General features: G+C 37.9%; 1 pseudogene; it reads left to right on the top strand.

Moving 5' to 3' along the window:
• LOC104497268 overlaps nt 1–27,701 on the top strand; it is a 42,707-nt pseudogene that overhangs the window by 1,346 nt on the left and 13,660 nt on the right.

Below are 27,701 nucleotides of genomic sequence, written 5' to 3'. Positions count from 1 at the left end.
GGCTCCCCCAGCCGTAAACTATCTACATCTCCCATCTTCCAAACACGCTGCCCTGAGATCAGCCAGTGTTGCTAGCCAGATTTCACAAATAGGGAAACTAAGCCTAAGAGTAAACTATGGGACTTTTCCAAAGTCAGATGAGAAGTAACGGATAGGTCTACTGCTGTAATGAGACACCTTAAGCAGCAAGATAGAAAAGTTTAGGAATCATAAAGAGCATGTGTTCAGGATGTAACACCTGGACTGGGATAACCTATCTGAGGTGCGGGTGTAGATGCTAAAACCTGAGTAGCCTGACCATTTAGCTATTTAACTGGAAAGGTTTCCTTTCTCTCATCCCATTTTTTCCCTCTCCTTGCATTAAACCTTAATGATTTTTAAAATCTGTGCTTTCATTCCATGAAAAATATATCTTCGATCCAGGGGAGACTTAAAGTCTTCTCAGACAAGCTATTCTTTAAGTCATTATCAGAACAGTAGTTAGCTAAATAAGGGGAAAAAAGCTAGCAACTCAAAATGGCAATTCATCATCAAGTGTCTGCTGCTTTATGTGCTAACAGCCTTTCTCAGCTTCCTTGAAACCATCTGCTTGTTTCAGCTATCTCTCCATACCATCAGCCACTCCCATTCCACCCCTCTCCATCTCTCACATTTCCCAGCAGGTATCTCATCAGTACTCAGTCTTGTGTTTTACCTTCTAGACACTTGCCTTTTTCCACAGACATATTTTTTCTAACAGGTAGAAGCATCAGCAGATGCTGCTTATGCAGAAGAGCAAACCTGTGTTAGCTCCTTTTTGTATCAGCGAGCACCTCCAAAAACCTTTCTCCATTAAAATAAGGTGTTGAAGGGAAACAAAAAATCAGGAGATTTTGACAGGCAGAAGTAGATGGCAGGTACCTAGGAAAGACAACAATATAGTGAAAATAGGAAGCAAATCACATGTGGAAATTTTTTATTTACTGCTACCATGAGAAATCTTTCTTTTCCTATTTTAAAACATAGACTTAACTGAAAATGGTTTTATTGTTGTCATTGTAGTATTTTGCAAATGCCTAGCTACAGAACTGCAGGGTGATGAGAACAGAAATGCAAAGGAATTGCACGTGTAAATAAATGTACAGGAGCATGAAGATTTGAGTATGCAAGCTCATACTCCAGATGTATGGAAAATAACTATTAGAGCAATGTCATGATATTATCAAGCACGAGTACTTGCAGGCATTTGAGAAATGCAAACACTGAGCAAGGTTTGTTGCTATGAAAATGTGGGTCATTAATGTAATAAATACTAGGGGAAAAATGGAACAGGAAATGTAAACAGTTTAGGGCTGGGTTGAAATGAGAATCTAGGTTGAAATGAGGTCAGCAAGGTGAGGGAGGGGGATACGTGGAACTGGATGGAGCACAGTTCCTAAGGGTAGGGAGGACCTTATCCGGGAAGAATTGGTATGTGCCTGGTGGGGAGGAGGATGTCTGCAAGTCGGCCAGAGGCACCGTGCACCCTGCACGAGGGAGACAGGCTGTGCATTACCTTGGTTCCCAGAGAAGATTTTGTCTTACAGGACCCACAGGGACCACTTAGTATGCCTGCTCATTTTTAAGGAAGAAGACCTTAAAATTGTCTGTTTGATCTTGGACTGCTGTTGAAAAGACTTATGAGCAAGAAGAGAAAGGTAAGTAGGTGCCAGTTCCTTCCTATGATTTATTATTTGCTAACAAATACTGTTGTGCTGTAAATTTCTTAACCAGAGAGTAGCTAGATACTGTGCAGTCATTTCCATATTTACTTTTATTTAATGACCAACCAAATAGATATGGAGAGGCCAACTTCAAATAGCTTGGAGGTTTGGGTTGACAGAGATGGGTTTTTTTGAAAAAAATGGATTTTTGCTACAGTTATCCAATATTTAATATAGCGCTCATAACACCTTGTATCGCGATACTGCACAAAGATGAATCCAAGAGCCACTGTGCTGACTTACCTCTAGTTTGAAGTCATAAAAAGCCCCTCAAAACTAAATTTAGGACCATTCACCTTTAATATCCTAAATTCCTTTAAATAAAACAGGCTGTAACCATGGTCATTTATACACTACTGAAGAAAACAAAGGTTGTCACGAACGGTTGGAACGGACAACGCGACAAAACAGCTTCTGTGCACACCAAGCCTTTATTAAAATGCAACTGCGTAGCCTTCCCTCTTATCACATAGCTTTATATTCTTCTAGTACTTTGTTTATTAAATGTGCCCTACTTGGATTGGTTTCATGTTCACTCTCCTCCAATCAGCTACTGACCCAGTTTCTCTGTCTCCTCCCAAACAACACACCTCCTGCTGCTGACTGACAGCTCTCTACTTAAGCTAATTCGACTCCTTCCCGGACCTTCTGGGGTCACACCTACAAAAGGTTAGCTCCAAATATGCTGGCAATGAAAATCTGAAGAGTTTAAAACTTTCTTGTCAGCTACTGTGAAGGCAACTAGTCAAATAATACAAGACATAATAAATTCACGCCTCTTTTCTGAATACAGCTGAGGATCACTGCAGTGACACTTGGGAGATAATACTACTACTTGTAAGTATTACAGATTTCATCAAACAAATTTTGAAACCATCCAGAATCTCTTTTTCTTCTGACTTCGGTGAGCTTCAGTTCCAGACCCACTACTCATTTTTTATGTCATTCAAAAGTTCTAATAAATAGAACAAGCAATAGAACACACACCTTACTGTATTGAAAAAGTCACTAAAACCAAGTTTGCAAGCAGCCTTTGCGGTATTAAATTCTTCACTGAAACCTGTGAATAATATACATACATACACAGATCAGTTTGAGAAAATGCAAGGCTACCACTGTCAGAGTATATTCACAACCAATATTTCACAATACCAATGTGAAGGGGGTAAAGTATGGAAAAAGATGCACTCTGAGGAATGCAAAATGAGTGCATCTTTTTTCCATACTTCACCCCCTTCATTCTCTTTTCATACGTGATGTCTTGTACTCTGCATAGTCACGCCAGTAATGCAGGCAATGCTTTAAAGGCAGCTGTAGGAACTACATTAAATATCATCCATCAGCCACAAAATGAACGATTATATCACAGTGACAGGAATAGCAATTACAATAATCACTCTCTTTTATTAAGCTTTAAAAAAAAATTAAAGCTAAAATCTGTCAGTGGCCTTATAAAAGCGATCATCTGTTTTTCTCTTAATTCTGCATGAATTAAACAAATACTTGATGTTAATTAAAAATGTGGGTTTATACTTGTGTTTTATTGCAAATAGATTTGTGATAGCATTTATATGGATGTCTTTTTAGCTCTGGTAGAACAGATATTTTATTAAACAGTGACAAGCAATAAAGCCTGTTGTTCTGAGGCGGGGAAGGATGTCCTGTTGGCCGTCACGCTTTCAAGAAGCACAAGGGATTGTCTAGTGTTCTAATGGAATAGAAGGTAGAACTGCAAAAGAACAACGAATTAATTAGAGCAATCATTTTGAAAAGCAGTTCCAACCCCCATTTTAATTAGCAAATAAAGCAGAATACTAACTGCTTAGGAACTATTTTTGCTTTCTGATTTATTGGGTGATCGCAGTTGTACTGCACTTTGTTACAAATCACAAAATCTAGTGTCTCATTTTGCATGTAAAGTGCATTAAAATACCTTCTTTCCCATTCTGTAGGGGCCTTTAAGATATATTATGACGGTAAACTCTGTACAACCCAGCACAATGATTTCCTAATTAGCATCCTGAAATGTTGCATTGTGGCCTGAATTAGTTTTAGCATTGTCAAAGAGGTCCAGAAACAGCCCTATCTGTACAACCCAGGCCACATGTGACAAAATTAAATTGGTACACTTCACTGTGTAGACCTCGTGCTCCTGGCAGTAACAGCCAGCTCAATACCTCAGAGAGAAGGCTCAGCTGTCACTCACTGATCCATTAACACTCCAGTTGCATCCTGCAGTGTCATAGTCCTTATTCGCACAAAGATAGTGCTCCCTGGAGATCCCAAACACCTGCAGGAATGAGGGAAGGACAGCAGTAACAGCAGCACTATCAAACAGGGCAGCAGAGAGCATAGCATGAGACCGCTTTGTGCCAGCATCCCAAACTAGAGGTGAAACCCACTACACTGCCCTGGTGAGCCAGTTTTAAATGGGACATCATCTCTAACAAGATGTGCCCTTCAGCATCAGACACACTGGCACGTGTAAAAGGCTGCTGCCAAGCACCTTTGGTGCACTGCAGGAACAGACTTTGCTCAGTTTGCGCTGTGGACCCATCCAGTGAGGTGTTAAATAAAACAAACACTTGCTGCTGCATCTCCAGTGCGCCACGCTGTGTGCCCTGGGAAATAAATACCTTACCTGTAGGAGTGTGGGGGCTGTGTATGTATACAGGTGAAGGCAAGACAAAGTATTTGTGTGTGGTGTGTGTGAGTGCATGTGCACATGCACATAGGCAGAAAAATGAGAAAAAGAGACGAATAAAAAGAGTCTGAAACTTAATCAAAAAGATAAATTCAGGAATGATAAGAGCTATGAGGTGAAAATGAAAGTCCCAATTCTGTTGATTATATGGTGAATGATCCAGTAACAAGGTTTTATTTCTGAACATTCAAACCTCTCCCTTTCTCTCTTCTCCAAAACACACACTCATGCCACAGCCAATGCAAAAAACTAAGTCACAGAAAAGAACACAAGGGATTTATACAAACATGAACAGAAAAATAACTCTTTTTCGAAAGTAATAATTCAGTGTTGACATTGCTGCAGGGGACTCAAACTCCATACGTTGCAGACTCCATGTTCCAGCCTCTAGGTCACGTTCACTGATGGACAGAAAATAGTGTAAAAGAATTCCGCAAAAGCAAAAACCCAAGGAAAAGAACAAAGGGCGGACACTTGACTGCACTTGTTCTGGCCACACAGAATTGAAGGATAGATGAACTCTGCTGCTTAAGATTTATCTTGAAATTATTTCCGGTGGACAAGTAGACATATGCTCTCAAAAAAGGAAGAAAGTAAAAGCCCAGTTTGCTATCAGAATTAAAAATATTGGAAAAACGTATTTTGTGTGGTCAGTATACAAGACATCAGTGTTCTTATTTTTCAGTACGTAGGTTTGCTCATCACTTAAATTTGGATCTGCCCCTGTTTCCCGAGCCCGACTGACACTTTAGGCACACGCTTCAATGAAGTGTATGTTTATGCCTTGCCAAATCCAGAGAAATGCTTATTTTAATATGTGGACTTTACAGATGTCCACATCGGGGCCAATTAGTTCTCAAGAACATCCCTACTCTGAAACAGGACCTGGAGGAAATGGGTATCATTGAGCCGGATGTTTACATTACTTTAAACTCAAACTGGTTCAGAGTAGTTTAAGCCTTCTCTTCTATGGCGTCACAGAGATGTAACGATTCTTGCTTTAAATGGGATTATTTCTGGTGCACTTTCCCCAGCAATGTGGGCAGATCATACAGTGAGCACTGCTGTCTTCTAATTATATGATCAGAATCGTCTGGGTTGTCCTAGTGCTCTTAATGAGGCTGCATAGAAAGAGCTGAGATGTAGAGAGAGGTAGCGATTATAGAGGTTTCATTATATAGCAATACAATTATACAATTTTATAACAATGAACTACAGAATTTAACCAATACATACACACACATATTATACTAATACATACTTAAGCTGTCATCTCAGAGGAAAATTAATTAGAATAAAATGCAACTCTTCCTTTCTTTGGTCACTGGCTCTGCAGGACTACCAACACTGCTAAGCAGGAAGGATGCTACACAGGCACTGAAGCCAGATAATGCCCTTCTGGATCCTGAAAGGAAGCAGATCACTTGAGTATAATGGTGCCACATTATAGGTTCTCACTTTTCTTATTAAGCACACACTTTGAAAGTTGAAAAGGCAATGTATTTATTTCATGCAGCACTATGCGTCTAGAGGTTATTAGTGATCTCTGTGGTATAATTCCACTATAGCTGATGAAATTATGGGAGGGAAGAATTTGGCCTTATATGACTTAAATCCAATGTTGATGACAGCATTTCAGGGAGGTTAAATACTTGCAGAATGTTGAATTTCAAGGTTCAGGCAGTGAGCTGCACTGTCAGCTTAGTGAAAGGCTGTACTCGCACAGCAATTGGAAGACCCGCAGCCTTATGACCAGAAAAGAATGGGAGATCTCCTTGCTTTATAGAGGCTTAAAGTTATTTTCCCCTTCCTGATCCTCACTTTGATGTGGCAAAATGCCCCCATGCACTGTCCTTCTCCCTGCAATGGTCACTGGCAGAAGACATTCTGAAGAGCATGGAAACCAATTCATGTTTGGTTCAGAGGGTTCACCTGCAAAGGTAACTTGTTGCCTCTGGAGGAAACACAGTGGCTCAGCTGCAGCAGATATTCTCCTGCTTTGTGAAGGACAACTGGACTGTGCTACATATGCAGGCTGGCAGCTGCTGCCCATGGCACAGTGCAGCCAGATCACAAGGCAGTGTGGTGCACCATGACTGCAGGGAGTTGGCAGCAGCTTCTGAAACCACTGCTGCCCTATGGTGCAAAAGGGCAAGCAGAGCACACTCCACCCATATCCTTGTTTGTTTTTTCCCTAAACTCCCTGGTTGCCTGCTTCAGCTGGGAAGGGGAACCGAACAGACTTAGGTCTAGCAGGAAAACTCTGAGTTGCTGATTACATAATTTTTACGATGCAGCAATGAAGAGAAGTGCCAGAGGCCAAACATGCCAGCTACCATGCTTGAGGGCAATGAGCTATCAAAAACAGCATGAGATCGTGCTTAATTCATAGAGGTCATGAATGTGGTTTTACAATTCTTTAAATAATAAAAAACAAAAGAGGCTTGAGTCAGGCACACACAGAAATAAACCACAAAAACATCTGTTGCCCCTTTGATTAGAATCACAGAATCATCTGGTTGGAAGAGTCCTTTAAGATCATTGAGACCAACCCTTCACCCTGCACTGCCAGGGTCCCTAAACCATGTCCCTAAACCACTTTACCACAGTAAAGTCTTTTAAAACACTTCCAGGGATGAGGACTCCATCAATGCCCTGGGCAGCCTGTTCCAATGCTTCACAACCCTCTCTACAAAGAAATTTTTCTTGATATCTAACTTAGATCTCCCCTGGCACAACTTAAGGCCATTTCCTCTCATCCCATCACTTGTTACTTGGGAAAAGAGATAGACCCTCACCTCTCTGCAATCTCCTTTTAGGTAGTTGTAGAGAGTGATAAGGCCTCCCCTCAGCCTCCTTTTCTCCAGGCTAAACAACCCCAGAAAGTACCAGAAGTGTATATAAAAGTGTACAACACCAAACGCTCACATTATGGTGTCATTTCATAGATATTTCTTATTCCTCTCTGCTTGTTAAATGAAAAAAAAATTAATTATGGTAAGCAATACTGTGAAATACAGCTAATGTCAAGAAAGGCAGTATTCTCATATATATATTGTTTTCCAAATGGTACTTTGCTTTTAATCATATTTTAATTGTAAATCACTAATATTTCATTCATATATTCTCTCTTCATTGATTCAGATATATGTATACATATATATACACACACATGCCCACACTACCCAAGTATTTATGTGTATAAATACACACGCATACAAAACTGAGTGTGAAAATGGAATTAAAATTAGTCAACACCAGAGTACAACAAAGCTGTCACAGTACTGCCTTAATGATAAATAAATGACAGACTGAATAATTTAGAAAAATAAGCAAAATGGGCTGAGTCTCATTGACCTTTTCGACGATGGGAAAGAGATCAATTATCCCCAGGCAGGTTCTGTTTAGCTCACAGTGCCATGGTATGCTGAAACCTTCTGGTTACACCACTCGGGAATTATTAAAGTATTGTCTGGGTAATTTACATTCTCCTGTTATAGTTTAGGTTACCTTCCTTTCAGACAATCTGCTACATGAAATATTACTTTGCAAAAAGAAGGAGCAATTATTTTAACAATGTTTCTGGAAAGTAGCAGCTATTAGATTTCACTTGAATACTTTTAGCTGCACATTAGTGAAATGATACTGTCTCTTTAGGAAGTCTATCATTTACTTTCATTAGAGACTTTCAGACTGCCAGTTCCAACAGAGCCCAGAATAACTTCCACTGAAGCTATAATACCAGCAGTGGTAGTAAAACAACAGCAGCTCCTTTGATGAACGGCATTCTCCCTCCTTTTTTGAGCACTGTAACATTCGGGGGCATATGTGAAGAATGGTTTTTATGCTTAGTGTGCAATAACTTTGTCTTGCAGCACATATTTTGAGGTCCTTGTCAGTGTTTCTGATAACTGTATGCAATAGTTAAGCTTATGAGTGACACTATTTACCACAGTACTGCATTTCCAGTGAAATCCTACTCATCTACAGTATCACTTGGAGAAGAAGTGAGAGGGAATATCATGGATGATCTAAAAGGCCTGGCAGTAGACTCTCTACTGAAAGAGGCTTTTCACGCCCTGTTCTAGATGTAGCTAGCTTTCTTCATTCATGCATAACTTCCCCCACCTCAAGCGCTGCTTCAGGCTTCATATATGAAAAAAGTGCCACCCTTAAAGGAGATAACGTAAGGCTTCCAACCAAAGCAAATATTGTGGTGAGCAGCTGGGAGACAGGCAGCCGCATGTGACTGGGCATGGAAAAGTTGAGGACCTTCCAGCAAATTGTCAGGAATACCCATTTTACCTGTAAGTTAATTGGCAATGATGCAGAAATCTGGCATCACGTGTGCTTGTGCTTCATTGAAGAAAAGAAAGAAACAGCCTCTAACTTCTTCCAAGGAATTACGTTTTCTGATGAAAGCTCAAAATATGTTGCTTAAAGCAAATTTTAATTATGATCCTTTTAACATTCCCACAGAAATGAGTATTTGACCCTAAATTTTTTCCTCTGAAGCTTTAAGACAACTGGATACAAAAATAGGGAAACCACAGCAACGCACCATCTCAGAACCACACGGCATATGACTCTTCTGAAACGTAGTTTTCACTTTAATTGTAACATCAGCTAATAGTATGGCCCTTACTGAAGGAACTCCATGCCAGAAAAAAATTCTGACAAATGCTTCCATAGGAAACCTTTTACAAAGTTTTGCAGTCATATTTTTCTACATCAGTAGAGAGGGATGTTTATGTGAAGTCGTGTACCCTTTTTCCAAACAGCTTCTTAATTCTAAGCCTTTGAGGTTCATTCATCCTCGTATATTATGCACAATGTCATTTCATGTGTAAGAAATATGATATTCTTTCTGCCTTTCCTCACAAGACCATCTGTACCTCATAAAATACATCAAAGACAGTTCACTATAATTTTTATACTTTTTTTTCCTGTGCTGTGTGGTAGTCGCAGTTGCAAGTCTGCAATGGAAAGAAACAAACTTTTCAGCTACATCACGTGATTAATTGTAGCTAAAGGAATACTAGCGTCCGTATTTTTTGTGTAGGCTACAATTGCAACACACAGGCACTTGCTTTCCTAAGCAATGGCACTAAGCAATAGTATCTGTTAATAGAACACTTGTTGTATTCCTGTTTTCCCCCTCAGAAACAGGCAAAGATGGGAAGAAAAGCTTATACACTATCAAAAGTAGCATATTACTTATGACATGAGAGAGAGACGAAGACTTTTACGGGAATCTGGGGATGCTTTCCTATGGGAGTATTATTTGCCTTTGACAAAAACTGCCATTTAATGAAATCTGTTTACACAAAGAATTTGCTGTTCAATATTATGTTTGTGAGTTCAAGAGCAGTAAGTCATACCTGGCAGAGGCTATTAAGTGACATTCAAAAAGTGGAGTAAAATAATGAAAGTGAGAAAATCACTCCAAGACTCAGCCTAATCTGAGAAATGTTTATTGAATCCGTTTATGGACTTCTGAGGGTGCCTTGCAGCATGCAGGTAAAATTCCATATCCAGACAAAACCTATGAACTACATAAGTCTCTATTAGCTCTCAAAACAGAATGTTTGTGGTATTTAGGGCCCACATACACTCCGTACAATGCTGAATTCCACTCACAGAAAAAAAAAAGGTAAGAAGATTTTTTTCCATGCACAAATGGGAACATATAATTTCTATTTGAAAATGTAGTTCAGCTGCACAGTAACTCCCAATTGTTAGGAGAGAAAGCCTAATGTCATGTTTGTTTCACAATGAAGAATACAAAGCAAACTCTTTTCCTGTGAAATGACAATGGATCCTTCATGGTTTGTTGCAAAATTATGTTATAGTAAAACATGCAATAAATAATGTCTCTTCTCGGTGAAATCTACCATCCAGCTAAGGTTGAAATATCTAAGTGCATAAGCAAAGTTTTTCATGAAACAAGCAAGGAGACGATGTGAAAACATGCATGGACTCCAGTCTTTGTTTGCTTTCTCATTCTTTTTCTTCCTAATAAGATCTTACTGATGAGAAACAGTCAAGAGTAGAAATGAGCTATTTATACTTTGTTTGGCCAGTTAGACCACAAGTTTATATTGGCTCCAGAATGACAACAATCCTGCCCAAAAGTGCTACTTGTGCATATGTATATTGTGTACATGATTTAATTTTGGTGGTCCTTATGAAATCAGGTTTGATGGAGTGAGCCCTGCCTTTTGATAGGCAGCACCACATAAAAGTTATTCAAATTCTGTAATAGTTTAGTGTTACATATGTATTGCTATTTACACTCTTCACAGCTTCTCAAATGTTTTAGATGTTAATAAAATCATCATAATTCGTATCTGGTCTGGAAATTTATGAAATGACTCAGTGGTTAAGGTCTACAAAAATTCAGTCTGTGTTTTATGATAGTAATAATATTTTTTTCTTCTTCAAGAAATTAATACTAAAAAAAAAAGAATGACCTGTTGTTTGACTTTACACAGCACCATCCACATTCACATTCACACTGAAGTGCTGAAGTAATAGTGATAGCATTTTCATGGTTAGTACTGTAGTACTTAACATACAAAAGAATATTACTGAAAAAATTAATAAATAATATATAATTTATCAAACAGAACTAGAAAGAAACTTAAACAAAGCAAAGAAGCATAACACTTGTGGAATTACATTCTTATTGTGAATAAATTAACTTCTCATATTCCTAAATAAGGTGGAATTTATTTACTACCAACTTCTTCCAAAAGTAGGGAGCAGGTGGCTTTATTATGTCAGGGAAGGAGAACAGCAGTGTGAACACTCCATTTATTAGCATTATTCATAAATTTTCTATCATGAGCAGCATTACACTGCTCACTATTCAGCATCATACTGCTCACTATTCAGCATCAGGGTATGAAAAGTGCACTCAGGCTTCAAAAATTAATGACAACTTGTCCTCTACCCACCACTTCTCTCTGGCAAGCAGCAAGAAAGCCACTCCTCAAACTCAGCATGCCATTTTTTAATTCACAGTTATGTTTCCACTTGAAGAGACAAGCCAAAACAAACTATTCCTCCTTGAGAAGCACCATGGGAATAAATCCCCTCCCAACTTCAATAATTATTAGGCAAGAGTGTTCACCATTCCCTCCTCCATTGAAAATACAACCTGCAAAATACAAGCTTGAGCTCTGCTCCTCTGTCTGCATAATTCACAGATGTGTCAGCCTGCAAGCTGGTTGTGTCCAGCAGAATCTCAGCTTTGCTTTTCTTCATCAGGTTGAGCCCTTTCACAGCTGTAAATGGGTTTGTGCTGCTGCAGAAAGTGGTAGGTGAAGTCCAACAGCCAGAACTGTGTAAGCAGTAGCAGAACTTTTCTCAGCTGAGCATACGCCTCTCACTATTTCCAACCATTTCTAACCATTTCTTTACAATTTAGGACTTCAGGCACATGTCTGCCCTGGCATGTGTGTTTACAGCAGTTGTAGATAACCATAAAGAAAATTCTAACAGCTGTTTTCAAGTCGTTTAGACCTTCAACATTTTATTCCTTCAAATAAACAAGAAAAAATAGGAGGTCATTTACAAAACATACTCTTAGTACTACCAAGGTTTGTGGAGGAAGTAAATTTAGTTCTGGTTTTCTGTAGTCATACAGCCTTAGAAAGCAGAAAATTATTTTCCAGATACCATGTGACACATTGTTGAAGTGTGTTCCTCTGACCAATTGGAACTGTAAACTATTCAGTTGAATCCTGCCAGCATTATAGTGCATTCAGCTTCTTCCTTTCGAGCAGCAAAGCTATGTTGATACTTGCAAGGAAGCCAATGACAGAATCCTGAATGAAAGCAGAATGTATAGTGAATATACCATCATCCAAAATAAAAGATCATTTGACAGAAGGTGAAAAATGAGTGGCACAGCTCACATTACAGACTGTAATAATCCTACACAGAACTTCATTATGTCAGAGGAATGAGGTGAGAAAGAGATGTTCCTTAGACTCAGCAACAGCAACGACCATGTGCCAAGTGGTTTTCGATAACCACAGTGATATTTATGCATAACCACACAGCCTAAACAGGTATTTCAAGATAAAACATTGGCTGAAATAATCAGTGACGAACTACTTGCTCTTCAAGATGGAAATGACCAATTTGCTTTTCAAGAGAACAATATTTTGTTTACAGAGCCCTCCTTTTGTACTGATCACATCTTCATGCCTAAGGCAAAAGGCAACAGGGAGTTAACTGTGTTAGTGACTGATGAATGAATCTTTTGCGTGTCAAGACCATTTTTCTTTCATACAAAATACACAAATTATTTAATTCTCAGTTCTGCAAAGTTGATTAACTCTATCTGAAGCATGACAAGTTTTCATAAGAAGTTCATTTTACATATGAGTGCATCAAAACTATCAACAATCACGTACCACTTATTCACAACAGTTAAAACTGAAGTAACTGCAGGCTAAATAGGTATCTCATAAGCACAGGTATTTCCAGGTACTTTTGGAAAATTTCTGCCTTCTTCTATCAATCTTTTCAGCTGCTATGAGAACGCAAAATCTACTTCTGGTTCAGGTGAATACTCAGAGAAAATAAATGTCTATTACAGCCTTTCAGACTTCAGCTGACGGAAATCAACACACTTCCTTCAAAGTCAGATGATCCACAGTCTTCGGCTCCAGAAGAGAAACCGAGAGACCTGCAGCTGAGTCAACTCAAAGACCTGTACTTAGATCTAGTTAGTTGCTCAGATGCATTTTTACTCAAAATAAGTAACACAAAATTTATGAATTTACTACTATGATTTCCTCATAAGAGAAATGTTTTATAAACTACTAATATGACGTCTATTTGAATTTCCTTTCTCAGTCGTGCAGTGAATGAAAAACGGCAGACCCAATGACAGAAATACTGAAACAAGTAGGGAGCCTGTTTTCCTGTGGTGGCTTTGTGCTTGTTTTAGGTGGTCGCACTGGGACCATATTTAGATTTTATTCAAGGAAGTACTTAAATAGACCAGAAATGTTACACAGTTCTGCAGGTGCTCTTCCATGGCCATTAAATCTTGTATTTCATCCTTGGTTTTCTTCCATTTCTCTGTGAAACACTCCAAGCAAGCCACATCAGTTTTTATTCATTTTTCTATCCTTCTGAGAATCTTCCCTTTGATCTTTCTTTATAACTCATTGAATACTAATTTTTAAATTTATATTCTTTCATCAGACTTATCTACTTCATATTACTGTATTTTCCCACAGTTTCATGGAGGAATAGGTTCAATCAGTTTTTTCTTTCCTTCTTTCTTTCTTTCTGGACAGTTCAAATAAGTTTTCTAAGTGTTTATTTTGAGAACAGCAGCATTTTCTCCACCTGAATATTCCCAGTAGACCAGACTGTGAATAATTGATGTGATAGTGATCAAATGGTGAGACCAATGTAAAAGATCTCTTTAAGAGTTGAGTTAAATCAGGTTTGTTTATATTCTTTGGCTTCAGCTTCATCAAGTTTACATTCTTTCTTACTTTTACAAGAAGCCTTCTGCAAAAGCTCTGAAGTGTATGTAAAGTGTATGAAGAAATGCTTCCCTTGTATCTGGAATGCCTGTGGGGGCCACAGAAGTAAAGAGTAACTCTTGGATGAATAGTACCTCTGTTTTTTAATAAAGGATGCTATCTTACTATGGGAAAGAACATTATTTGCACTGTTTTCCTACTCCATTGTTTAACAACTTTAAGCTTTAACCTCTTGATTTCTATCCTTCATCGAACACATTGTGAGAGCCATCTGGTTGTTAACTTGTTCATAAATGTGCCATTGTATTGTGAAGGAAATAATCCGTACTGTTTAACTTAAACAATGAAAATGTGTATTGAGAAAGAAAACTCACTCAAACCCAGAAAACAGTGTAGGAGCACTACACTCAGAGCAACAAACCTCAGATTCACTCAGAATGAGAAAATAATTTTAGTAAACATCAAATTCTTATGTTCAGTAATGATGGCACTCATATACCTAAACATGAGAAGAATATTATCCATATAAACATACTTAGAGTTTCAGTCTTGCCCAATTCTGCTATAGAGACAACTATGAAGATCTCTTTTGATGGACAGTGCCAAAGTACTATGGGCTACAGACCTCTATAATGTCTATCCAGTGAAAGACAACAAGCTTCAAGAAAGAGCGAACAATTTTAGCTGCTGATGGGAAGAAACATAAGAAGTCAGATGTTAAAATTCAGATTGTTCAGCCATGGGATTGTGGATAGAACAGTCTGCTACTCTGATAAGATCCAAGCTTGCTGCATTTCAGAAGGCCAAACTCAGTATTCTCTACTCCACGTGAGGGTTGGAAGGGTGAAGGGCAGGGACCTGCTTTTCAAGAATGTCTCACAGTTATTATCCAAATACCTATATGGATAAAATCACAAAGGATGAAACTGTTTAAAATAACTTAGTGTTAAATCTGGTGGAGGTGGCTTGTTTCCAGGACTTTGCTGCTCTTTCCACTGCAATGCCCTACATGTAGGGACAGTGCCCAATGACTAACTATCGATAAATTTTTTGTTTGAGAAAAATATGGAAATACTGGAAGAAAATGGTTTCTTGTGCTACTTACAGCTATTAATTTGGTGGATCTTTGCACTCAGCTGTTTTTTTCCTACATGTTTTGAATTGATAAAAGGTGCTATGTAGTGAGCAAAGATTTCACTCTATTTTATATCCCCCAAAGCCTGATGTTAAAGTAACAAATCAAGTTTGGTGATAATATGAAAGTATTCTTCAAAATTCAAAGTCGATTGTCTTAAACTGTAATATCCGAATGACAGCACTGTGCAGCTTTAATTAATTTAATATTTTTGTGGTTTAAAAACTCTGCCAAACATATTTTCAGGTTGCTTCTGCTTGATCAAGCCTTTCAAGAGAATATTTCCCTAGTAAACTTAGGTCTTAATTTTCTAGGCACATAGTATTTTCATTGGCTTTCATTATGTATCAGTGCTGAAGGAGAATATGACTTTTCCTTGCAGGTTTGATGTAATTTGTCTGGGAGAAGCAATAGCTAAGCTAAGTCAAAATCCTTACAGGAATTATTTGATTAGTCTAAAATCCTGCTAACCAGGATGCTGTGCCTCTCCTTTGCCTAGTAATGTTGTGTCATGTGCATCGCTCCATCAATTAATAAAACAATTTATTTTGATTGTAAATAACTTCTTTAGGAATCTGTTTTCTGAAGCTCTCATAAATTTATATAAATATTAATTAAGCCTCATTATGCCCGTGAAAATTAATTAAGCATGAATATTTTCATTTTACAGGAAGAGAAATCAAGATACTGGGAAACTAAATGACTTGTCCAAGAGCACACAAGGGATCAAAGTTAAAGGTCAGTTCACAGGTAAAGCAGGAAATCCTTGTACCATGCTAGTCAGCAGAAGTAAGGCCAGGATCACACTAACACCTTCAACTGTTTGGCATTTGCTGGGTTTTAATCTGCATTTTCCTCACACTTTTCAAATATTTCTGAAGCCTTGAATACTTAATACCATAAAATTACACAAAACGGAAATCTAAAAAGTTAATTTCAAACATAATCTACATATGTCTTTCAATTGTTTAGAATCCTACATGAAGGGTCCTCTATCCAGCTAAGCACACTCTGGGCAGAACAGTCAGTTCAGGATATACACACATTTATTAAGCGAGGCAGCTTTCATTAAATGTTAAGCATTTTGGCCAGAAATTGACATTTTGAAAAAGCTGCCCCACTTAAAAAAATTAAGTAACTTGAACACACTGCTCTGTCTACGGTACTCCATAACGTAAGAAGTATTTATATTGGCAGTAGAGCAATGTCAAGAAACTACAATGATCTGTAGAACATATCTCTACATTTAGGAATTTATGTAATGAATTATTTTGATGTAGTGCTGGCTATTGCTTTCAGAGCTTCCCTCTTTTATTTATATTGATTATTTGACATGTACAAGATCATTAACAACCTCAGTGAATGTAACATCAAAATAGCTGTGTCAATAGAAAGCAATAGGACTAACCATCTTAGAACTGCAGACTTTGAATCCCTGATAAGCGTAAGCAGAACAAGAGAGGAGGGAGGATCCTACTAGCTGTATATACATTTTGTGGCAGGTATGCTTTATGGTTTGTCTTGCAGCCTTTATCCTTTAATCGTCTAGACAGAGACCTCTCCTGCAGTGTGCTGAGGGCTCTCTGTAGGAAAGCAGGGCACATGGGTGATGCTGCACTGACAGACCCCCGACTGTGGTGTGAAATCAGGACACAGACAAGCTCTTCGCTAGGAATGAGAACCTTTCTCGTCCCACAGGGCAGACACGGACATAGTCAAACAGTTGGTTCAACAGCTGGGTTTAGTTAGTTCATAACTTCCTACAAGCCTTCCAGAATAAGTCTATTAATTCTGCAAGTAAGAGCCTCTAAATTCTTTAGCTATAAAATGACAGTAATAGTACTCAGCTTCTTCACCCTTCATCATTTTTATTTTTTACATTTTAAACTCTCCAGAATTATATGGATGAGCAGTGTCTTGCATAATGTGGTTTCAGTCTCAGCTGGGATCTTGCTGAGAAATGACACTAACTAGCACATCTTGCACCACCATATTACATGCACTAGTGACATGTCTATTTAATCTCTGAAACAGAGCTAGAAATCCTATTTGGAAGTAATTCCTAAGTGAAATATGTAGTCAAATATATGCATATATTATATACTGAAATATTAATCCTGCAAAGTAAAGATTTCAACAGATAGGAAGTACTGGGAGTACTGGTAGTACAGGATACTGCCTGAATATTTAGCACTAGAATATTTTCTTTAATAATGTATTTACGTATGTATTTTCTAGACAATTTTTCCATCATTTAGCTGAAAGTACTTGCTTAAATGGCTATGAATTCCCTCTTCAACATGCACCTTGTACAGCAGACTCACTTTTGTCCTCTGCTGAACACAGAGCAATCTTTTCTATGAAATTCCAAACACTTGTCTTTGATCATTGTAGTAGCTCTACAAAGCAAACATGTGTTAACAATTTCACTTTAGGATAGCAAGAGTCTAAGTAAGTTAAAACTTCCTACTTGTTTTTTAGTGTTACCTCTTCTTCAGACTAGCTTCCTGCAGGCAAGGCAAGGTTAAGTAGGTGGTCACACAGAAAGGTTACCACTGATACTGCAGTTGAATCTCCCCATTTGGTTTTTACTTTATTCTCTATATAGACACAAAACATTATGCCTTTATGAAACACTGTATGATGCATGATAATAAATAATTTCAATAAATGCTTCTAATGATAATGATAAATCATAAATTATCTTATGTTTTAATTTCCTTGGGTAAATATATCGAAGCACAACATCTCATTTTCATTGCTGACCTGGGGTGAGAGCACAGCAGCGTGACATTTACAACAGATACTTCAACTGTAATTACCAAACAGTTAATATATCAATTTAATTAAAATCCCATAGTGATGAACAGCATAAAGTATCAAAAGAAGTTAACCCAGGCAAAAACAAACAAGAAGATCAAGGCAGTCAGTCGAGGCAAAATGAATTAGAGTACTTGTCCCACCAATTCAGAGGGTTATTTGCTCCTTGAAGACAAGAGACCTTTGCTGCAGCAGTCCTTCAAAACAATATTCATTGTGAGACAGTGCACAGGAAATACTTGGAAAACCAAAACGAAGAAATAAAAAAAATATCCAGGTTAGATTTTATACTGAGTTCGGTGAAACAAAAGTGACCTCCATTTCTTAGGTTTATCACCTGATAAATTGAAAAATAAAAACATGTTAAGTCTTGCTGAAATTCCTTCTACTGCTTTCATTGTAGAGCTTCTAGAGTCCAAATTCCTGTAATTTCTAGACCAATCCATCTTGGACTGGTCCATCTTTGATATCGTCAAACTGCTCAACAACTTGCTACCAGCTACTGCTGATGCCGTTCTTTCCATCTGAGACAGTATTCACATTTACCAGATTAAGAGTGGCTCAAGTGAAATCTTCATTTTTCTTCAATATCATCTTACGTAGCACAGAGAAAGAGTATTTGAGCACTACAGTGGAGAAGCTGCATTTAAACATGAAGTGCGAGTGGGGAGAAAAGCATAAGCAAAAGCTTATGTAGAAAAAGCTGATTGTTGGGATTAGTTTTCCTTGAGGAGCATGAATTCACCTCTTAAGACACAAGCCTGTCAAATAGACCTTCCTCTCCATATTCACGGTTTATGTCATGGACAGGATAGGAATAATTTTGACATGTTAAGTATCAATAAGATTTGGTAAATGACTCAATGGAATTTCTTTTTCTTCTTCAGCTTTTGTAAGCTGCTATAATCTCTTATAACATGATTGATACGTAGATGATTTGTCTCACTTCATTAAGTTGGTTCACTATATTGTCTTCCTCTACCAGATTAAGGAAATCACTGCCTTGAAAACGCTTTCAACAACAGCTCTAAAAACTTACATGCAGTAAACCACATTTTAAATGAAAGTATGAAAAGTTCTAGTGAAATCCAGGACTAGGTTAGGTGCCAAGGAGGAACACTGGGAGCTTTCAGAACAGGATCCAAGACACCTAATATGCTAAGCATGGGGCCAAACCCATCCTACATCAACACTGTGAGGACAGGCATAGGAAATGCTGTTGGCAGCAATCTGTGCCTTTCAAATGCATCCCCTTTGTTTACAGTGCAGAGATGTTCCTGTGTTCACTTAACCATTATGTGACTCCAAAGCTGAGTATAGTTTTCTGGAGACAGAGGACTACAACAAATTTTATAAAAACATCAATCAAATATTAGATTTTTCAAATTAACTAATTGAGTTATTTCAAATCAGCAGCTTTTCCTTGCACAAAGACTGTTTTAATCACAAGGCTATTTTACTCAGAAGACCCTAGAAAACAAAACTGAGCCAATAGTCTTTGGCTGAGATCTGGGTTTCTCGTTTCCAGGAAAGTGTTCCAAGCTATGGATTCATCCTCAAGTTTACTTTCTTCTTGACCTAATAAATGCTTTTGTACTGCAACAGAACTTTAACAAGGAGAGAGAAGTATGTCCTTGTTCAGTGTTACCTACGACTTGGGACTAAAGATCCATCTTCCACCTTGGAAGAAGAAAAGTAGTTTTGTACATGATCAGACACATAGTGGAACTGAACTTTGAAATCTCCCACTTTACGGATGAATTCTCTAAGTACTTGGTAATCAAATAAACTGGGGTCACACCAAGAGCACTAGCAGTCAGCACTGGGTTTGGGAACCTGGTTCTGGATACAGATCACAAATACTCTGAGATTGCTTCCTGGATTGAGCCTCTTGAGGTGTTTGGAAAGAAGATGTTTCTGGCTCCTGCTCAGGACTGGGTAAAAGTTAGTATCAGCTGGGCATCCTGTCAAACCTCTTGCACTTCTAGGAATATATAGAGAAAGCTGTAGGCAGCCTGTCCAAGAAGTAAGTACCATGCTACTGGAATTTAAGCACCTCTGGGTGTAAGGAGCACTGAAGTTGGAGTTTTTATGCTCACAGTTTTGAACCTTGTCACCTAAACTTCACTTATGTTCTGCTCTAGGCAATTTATGTTTGGATTTAGCTCTCTTTATTTCTAAAATATCCTGCAGTAGTTTTAAGGCCCATTAAGAATTAATTCTCTGGAATGTGTAGTTTTCTGTTTACTCTATTTTTCTTTATGTGAATATCATCCAAGTTCAGTATATTTTACTTTATTTTTGCAATAAAACCTGCAGGTTTTTCTTTTCTGAAAAATGGTTTCAATAGTATCCAAGTTTTACTATGTAAAACAATCCAACTGCTATTATTGTTATTATCACTGTATGCAAGAATTTGGTTGTTTCTTAAGGGACATCATCAAGCCTAGCTCCTTAACACCACAGGGTCCCAAACTGTGTATATTTACACTTATTTTCCTTTCTTCTGGCCAGCCCACTAAGCAGGATCCTTTGTTCAGCTGAGCTGTACTTGTTGCAGGAATCAGAGAGTGAGAGGAAAAAGCAGTTTTAAAACACTGTGTATTGGACCTAGTCCTTAGAGGTTGTTCAAATTTATTGTGGTTCCAATTGCCTCCAAGGATCTGCTTCTCAGCAGAAGCAAGCTGAAGCAGTGTCTGATGTCCCCTTCTCTACAGTCAGGTCCCTGGGATTTGGAAGATGGCAAGCAGAATTTTATGCCTGAAAGACACCTCTGACAGGAACGCTAGAAGTCTGATAAGGCAGAAACAGCAAAGGCCAGCAGCGAGATCCTCGTCTTACTTCTCTATGAGTATTGGTCAGCAAGCACGTACAACAAAAAAGCCAAAGTAGTGACCTGAACGGCAAAAATAACACCACCACCTATGTACTTTTGAGATCATTATTTCAATCTTTACCTATTTTTCTACTGATTTTACTGTGCTTATTGCAGCTAAAGTATAAAGAAATAATCATTCCACTTTCTTTCTCTTTGTGAAACCACGTAAAACCACCCTGAGTCAATCCCATGGGCTCAAAGGAAACAAGCCATGCTTTGAGACACATCCTGCCTCCTGGAAAGTGCAAGAAAAGCCAGCAAATGAGGCATAGTGAGGCAAAGCAGGGTACTGCCTCTCTTCCCCAGCTATGCCAGCAGTCCTACTTATTTGTGAAGGTTGCAACATGCTGCCATATTCAGAGGGCTGTAATGGGTTGTCCACTGCCCTGTATACAACTGGGACCTCCCTTTGCAAAGCTGTCATTTTGGTATGGTGGGACTAGACTGTTTATGTAATTAAAAAAAATCCTAGTTTAAACCTCTAAACTCTTATTGATGATGAAAATACCAGTCAATTTTTTTAAAAAGGCATAAAAGTCCATATGACAACTTCACAGCTAAAACAACAGCTGATACCACTATAATATCCTTTCTTCCTACAATTCCAGCAATGCTTATTCTTGCTATTTTTTTAAGATTATAAATACACATTCTGATTTTCTCATCTTAACTCCTTTGCCTACCTTTCACTTCCCTGTGCACTTCAATCATTTGTAGCATTCTATCTATATGCAGTTATAATTTTCCAAGGCATTCCTATTCCTGTTATCTTACAGAATAAACTTCCCCCCCTTCCTCTGTTTGTATCTCAAATCTCAGCCCTAACAGATATCTACCACTGTCCGTGCTACTGAGGATGTGATAAAATGAGTCATATCAAACCACAAGGTTTTCAACAACTCCCAAGAATTTGATATACTAACCTTTTAAAGAACTAGCAAAAGAGAGGCATGCACAAAAAACAGAGAGAAAACAGGCCATGGCTGGCTTAGAGGGAAGGGGTCCAAATTTTCACACCATTTCAAAAGTGTTAGGCACCTGTATCCCCCAGTTAAAGGCAGACTCCTGTAACTTGTACTTGTAACTCCAGTTCCGTGTTTAGAAGTTCCAGCTACAAGGACTTGCTTTTAAGCAAGTGAAGCTTCATTCGTGTCCGAGCTATTTTACACTAGGTTTGTACAGACTAAGGTAGCAGGTTAAAAGGCATTTTTTTCCTATTCCTTCCAGCACAAATGCATACTTTCAAGGCGGAAGACTCCAAATGTGTATATATATACTGTTTTAAAATAACAGCCGCTTTATTGAGATCTTACATTTGCAAATGGTATAGCTTGGCTAGTGCTACTCCCAGGATAGGAAACAGAACCGAGGAGGAGTCAAGCTGTATGCAAACATTTGTAAACTTACAGCCTTTGAGAAACAGAATAGATATGGTTATTTGTGATATCAGCTTTCAAAAAAAAAGCATGCTTGGCTAGTTTTTATGCCCAGATGGGACTACATAGACCCTGATCTTGAATGCTGGCCCAGTAGCTTCAAGGAGAGAGGAGACGGCAAAATGAAACACTGTACTCCAATTTTAAGCAAACAGGAGACATTTAGTTATTAATGTGGCATAGCATAAGGTACAATTTGAATCCAAGTAAATGTAACCACAGACACTTGGCACTTCAAAAAGAGAGTTGTTGTCCTTACCAGTCAAATGTAAGAGAACTCAAATACAAGTATGTTTAATAAGCAAGTTTGTGAATGGATTTATTGATATTAGCGGCAAACAGATAACTTTGCAAGTTCCAACAAAGAAGCAAAAACAATTGTAAATAAATAACTCCAAAGAACCAGGAGAGCAGCTAGTAAATGCTGGCATAATTTGGCCTTTTACACAAATTACAATGCCACAGGATTATTTTTCTAGTAAGATGGAATTTATACTTTATGCATGGGGAAAAAAATCATAATCTCCATAGAGAAGACTTGTTTCAGTTCCATAGCCACAAGGTATTTTATTCTTAACATCTTATTGTCATGCACAGTTGAAACTGGAGAGATGGCATAACTGAGGTGCTAGTCTCTGGTAAAATAATTGCCATTTAAATTGTGGTAGGTGTACTACAGCCATTAATTATTAGCTTGACTAATTAGTATCGGTAGTGATCAATCTTTGCTTTTATAATTATTGCTGATGGCTGTACATGGTCTGTTTTATTAAAAATCCTTCAACAATGACATAGAGGAAATCCATAGCATAGCTACACCGTCTCTGAAAGAATTATTAAAAAAGGATCAGATGTGATAGAGAGGCCCCCTGCTATATTAAAGACAAAATGCTACAGAACAATTTTTGTGGTTTATGTAGTAGGTGTCGCAAAACATCCACTAGGTATCCAAACTCAAATAACAACCACTTATAAAAACTAGCTTCCTGGTAGCACTTACTCCAAAAGAAGAAAACTCATGGCCATGCATAACTGGGCACCAAAACCCAATGAGCAATAAGCTCAGAATGAGATATTCAGTAGATCTAGTTTTTTTCCAAAGAATTAATGCAACAGAAAAGAGACACTATTATTATTAACAATCCTATTGTATGTGACAAAGGAGTAATTCTATAAATACCTGCACTTAACTATCTCATACAATCCTAAGTGAGTTGGAGGACGATTTTATTTCTGAAAAAAACAACAAAAAACTACTATCTCCCATGCCTCCATACAGGTCAAATTCTTAAACCATCCCTGGCATAATTTTCTGTCTTCCTGTTTCCATTTTAATATGTGGGTAGTTAAAGATTTGAAATATCAAAAAAGAAACTTTTGTAAAATTTTTATGACATGTTGGAATATAGCTTAAAGACACACATTTAGTTTGATATTACTAGATGAAAAAAGGCCTTTAGTCATAGGCCTCCATTAAATGCATAGCAGTTATTAATAACACCTGATATTTAATTATAAATCAGGATTATTTTTTGAGATGTAGCTTGTGTGACATCTAAATTACAGACAGTAAAAATGAGCAGATATAAAATGGGAAAAAGATCAAACACAACTCTTGAGCAGAAAATATTGTCCAAGGTTAAAATCTTGCAAAAAATTCTTTACACTCTTAAATGTATCCAGTGGGAGTAGTTTCACTTATATAGCAGAATGGTTTACAGTGGGAAACAGTTAAGCTAGCCCCCCAAAATTTCAGCTTATGGCCAAATTTCTATAGAAGTGCAGACTTTCTCTATAAGTTTAACATTGTGAAGGAAAACATACTTTAGTATGTTACCTTAGTTCAGAATGATCAAAACCAGGTAAACTTGGGGGAAAAAAACCCTAAGACATTGTTTTTGATAGCTACACAAATGATTAGTTGACTTTGAAAAGCTTTCCCTGCTTTTGCTGATGTTTCCTCATATGCAAAGTGAGAACATCACCACTACTATGAAGGTGAAATTATTAATAATTATTAACTACATGGCTAATATTAAATTACAAATGTACTTCTGAAGCCTTGGAACAGATGAAGTGGCTTTTAAAGGTCTTCAGTGTCTTAGCCTTTATCAGTCTGTGGTTGTTGTTAATTAAATCTTGTCCTACCAGTACTTAGTAATGTGGGTTGTAGCACAGGCAAGGTAACATCCATTTTGTGGCCTTTTTGGACAGATTCTGATTTGCTAACAGCTTGCCCGAGTTTTATGTAAAACCTCATACACTGAAATGCTAGAGCTTGCAGTACAATGCATGTGGTTCATCTCTGCATGAGACAGCACTGTCCAGATCTGTTTAGTTCTGTAGTTTACTCCGGAGAAAATCCCTCTTCATTACTTTCCCTCACCCCTTCCAGAGCTGTTAGGAATGTCAATGATTCAGGTGGTAGTGCAAAGCACTGGCGGTTATCTTCATCCATCTAACACAGAAACAGAATTGAACTGAGCACTGAAATGGAGTATCCTGGACGGGCACAAGTCAAAGGAAATCAAGGAAAAAAGTGTGAGAGCAAAGGACTTCCATTCAAAGCGCAATCTTGGAGAAATGCTAACAGGACCAAGGAGAGACTTTTTTTTAGACACCAGGCTATTTCCAAACAATCCATTGGACGAGTGAACATGGCTTAATTGTGGGATTTCAGCGTAGCCTCCTGTCCTGTAGAAACAACTCTCGTATGGAAAAATTGATCCATCTCCCTCAACTCTCTCTGTCTCCCCAAAGACAGGAAGATACCAGTTTCCTCACAGCCAGGTGACTAGGATTCAGCTTTATAACAATGATTCATAGGCAAACACTAACCAAGGGCCTTCAGTCACAAGGTACAGTAGCTTTAAAGTCTTACCTTAAGAAATTCCTTTACATTAGGGCTTTGATATGAAAAGCTCCATACGATATGACTGATTGATTGGGGAACAAGGAAAACAATCTATGACACAGCTTGTGAAGTACTTTGTGAAACAAAGCACCAGGAACAGAAATTTCTCTTGATCTCTTTTTTTTTTTTCTTTCGTCTTTCTTTGAAAGGCATCTTTTATTCTGCATGGATGTTTGAAATATTCTTTTATTTCAGTTTAACAGAAGTGACAGACTTCTCAGGTATTTCCATAGGAAACCAGAGAGCTCCTCAGGAGCAAAATAACTGAAAATAATTGGGGAAAAAAAAGGCAACGAAAGAGAAGTTTGCGAGACCATTGCTCAGCCAACACCAGAATTCACAAGGTAACTGCAGGCCCACATTCAGGATTTGAATAAAAATAGCCCCTTGAACAAAATGGAATAAGTTGAAAATAAACACACTTAATTTAATGATTAAATTAAAGCCAGTAGCCTGTTTGGGATGTTGGGTCCAGGGGTTAAGTGCAGACATCTAGCACCAGTTTAAACGTTATATGGCCTGACAGGTAAGCTGAAGAACAATAATTCTTTGGAATTTCTGGCAGCCAGAAATGCACATAAAAATGGCACTAAATACTTATCTTTAAGCCCTTGAATTGTTTCCTCAGTACTTTGAGCAGACATGGATTATGCAATGTGAAGTAGAAACCTGATGGTTTTGGACTTTTGCAAATGTGACTAAAGGAGGCTGTACATAGAACAAAGCTCTGTAAGTGAAGGCATCCTGGCATATGCTGGACAGCTTGTCTTTTCCCTTTTGAACATTTTGAACAAGATTGAAAAAAGAAAAAGGAAGGTTTTCAAATTAACACCTTTTTCTCACAATAGATGATGTTATTATTTTATTTCTAACAGGGTACATATTTGGAAGAATGTAGGGAATACACAGCTAGAACTACTAACGTGCAATCTTTTTTTACAAGGTATCACTTAGGCTATATACAGGACTAGTTGCCTTGGTCCAATCTGTTTTATGTTGCCTGTGGTGACATCTATCAGAAAGGAAAAAATTCTTCACTCACCAGCCCCTTGCTACAGAACTCAGCCAATACATTGCTTGGGACTCACCAAGTTTCCACCAAAAGCAGAGCTTGAAGTCAATAAAAGCTTTATAGGATTTTCTACTTTCCCCATAGGAAAAAAATAAGGGTGAGTTTGTTGTTTGGTAAGGCATTGATTAGCATGTTGTTAGAACAGAGTGTTGACCTAACGATCACAGTCTTAGCATGAACAAGTCTTCTAATTAGAAATATCTAGAAAAATAAGTACGCATTTCTCCATCAACATTAACCATTTCCTTAACTTTGAAGTTATGTAGTCCAGTTGTTACATTACTCAGGCAACTGAATAAAAGCAAAAAAGACTGACCATCTAATAAAATAAAATTATCAGCTCATTGAGAAGTAGAAGAAACCATTTAATTTTGCATTCAAAAACTTAAAAAAAATAAAGATGTAGTATAGTCTTGTGCTTTCTATTTTTCAAGCTGCTTATTTAAATAGAATTGCAAATGACCATGAGATGGTTCGGGCATGTCAGAACACCCCCAGGGCATCGAAAAAGTATTTGCAGTCTCCCTGCTATACAATTCAAGACAGCACGATGTAAGTAACATGGGACTACTGCATTTAAAACACCCCTGTTAACCCAGCTGTGATGCAGAATTCAGGATGATTGTTACAAGCTTCCTAGATGTTTAAAGACACTGTGTTTCTCTTGATCATGGGTGGGGGAAGCAAAATAAAGTCATGCTGAATGAAAACCCTTGTGGGACTGTACTGGGAGACAGATCATTGCAATGGAGTATTGTAAGGGAACAGATTATTTTTAGGTATTTTAGAGGATAGAAACTGCAGGGCTTTTGTGTGGAATTAAGGGCATACAAGATGCAAGAGAGCATCTGCACTTGGTTTGCTTTCCCAAAGAGTTGCTCCAATGTTATTCCCAGTTCCAGTTTTGGATTTATGGGGCATCCACACCTCCTCACAGAAGACATGGTTTTAAAGCACTGCTGTTTGTGTCCTTTCTGGGTCTGTGCTGAACAGTTGATATCGATAATGGAGTTACACCAAAAAACAAGAGGTTGCTTTGTCTTGAGGACAGACTATATGCTGTGTCTCTAGGAATCACAGTACTTCTCATGCAGCTTTGCTAGCATGCTGTTCTGATAAAGAGCATGATGTTTTACAGCTTCCAGAATGCAGAACAATGCTTCTTCACCACAGGCAGAAGTTTTTGATGAACCAGTTCAGAGGGGTCCAAGGAACTACAAAAGGTTGGATAAAAAGTCTCTGAATATGTCTTATCATGTACTTGCTTCTACAGATTAATGTAAATTAGCTTCATATATACATATACATTTATATATATATAACTCTATTTCAATGTACCTCATTGCAAATTCATTCACTGATTTAAATCAGAAAGGATTTAGCCACATATATATACACACGCACACAAACACACCTTTTCTAACCAACAAAAGGGTGTACAGCATGATTATCCCAAAATCAGAGTTTGTTTATAAACATGCATTC

This window comes from Buceros rhinoceros, unplaced genomic scaffold (assembly GCF_000710305.1).
Source record: "Buceros rhinoceros silvestris isolate BGI_N320 unplaced genomic scaffold, ASM71030v1 scaffold2547, whole genome shotgun sequence".
In the NCBI taxonomy this organism is placed as follows: Eukaryota; Metazoa; Chordata; class Aves; order Bucerotiformes; family Bucerotidae; genus Buceros; species Buceros rhinoceros.
The sequence above is the reverse complement of the archived record's forward strand: the minus strand, read 5'-3'. Positions and strand labels throughout refer to the sequence as shown.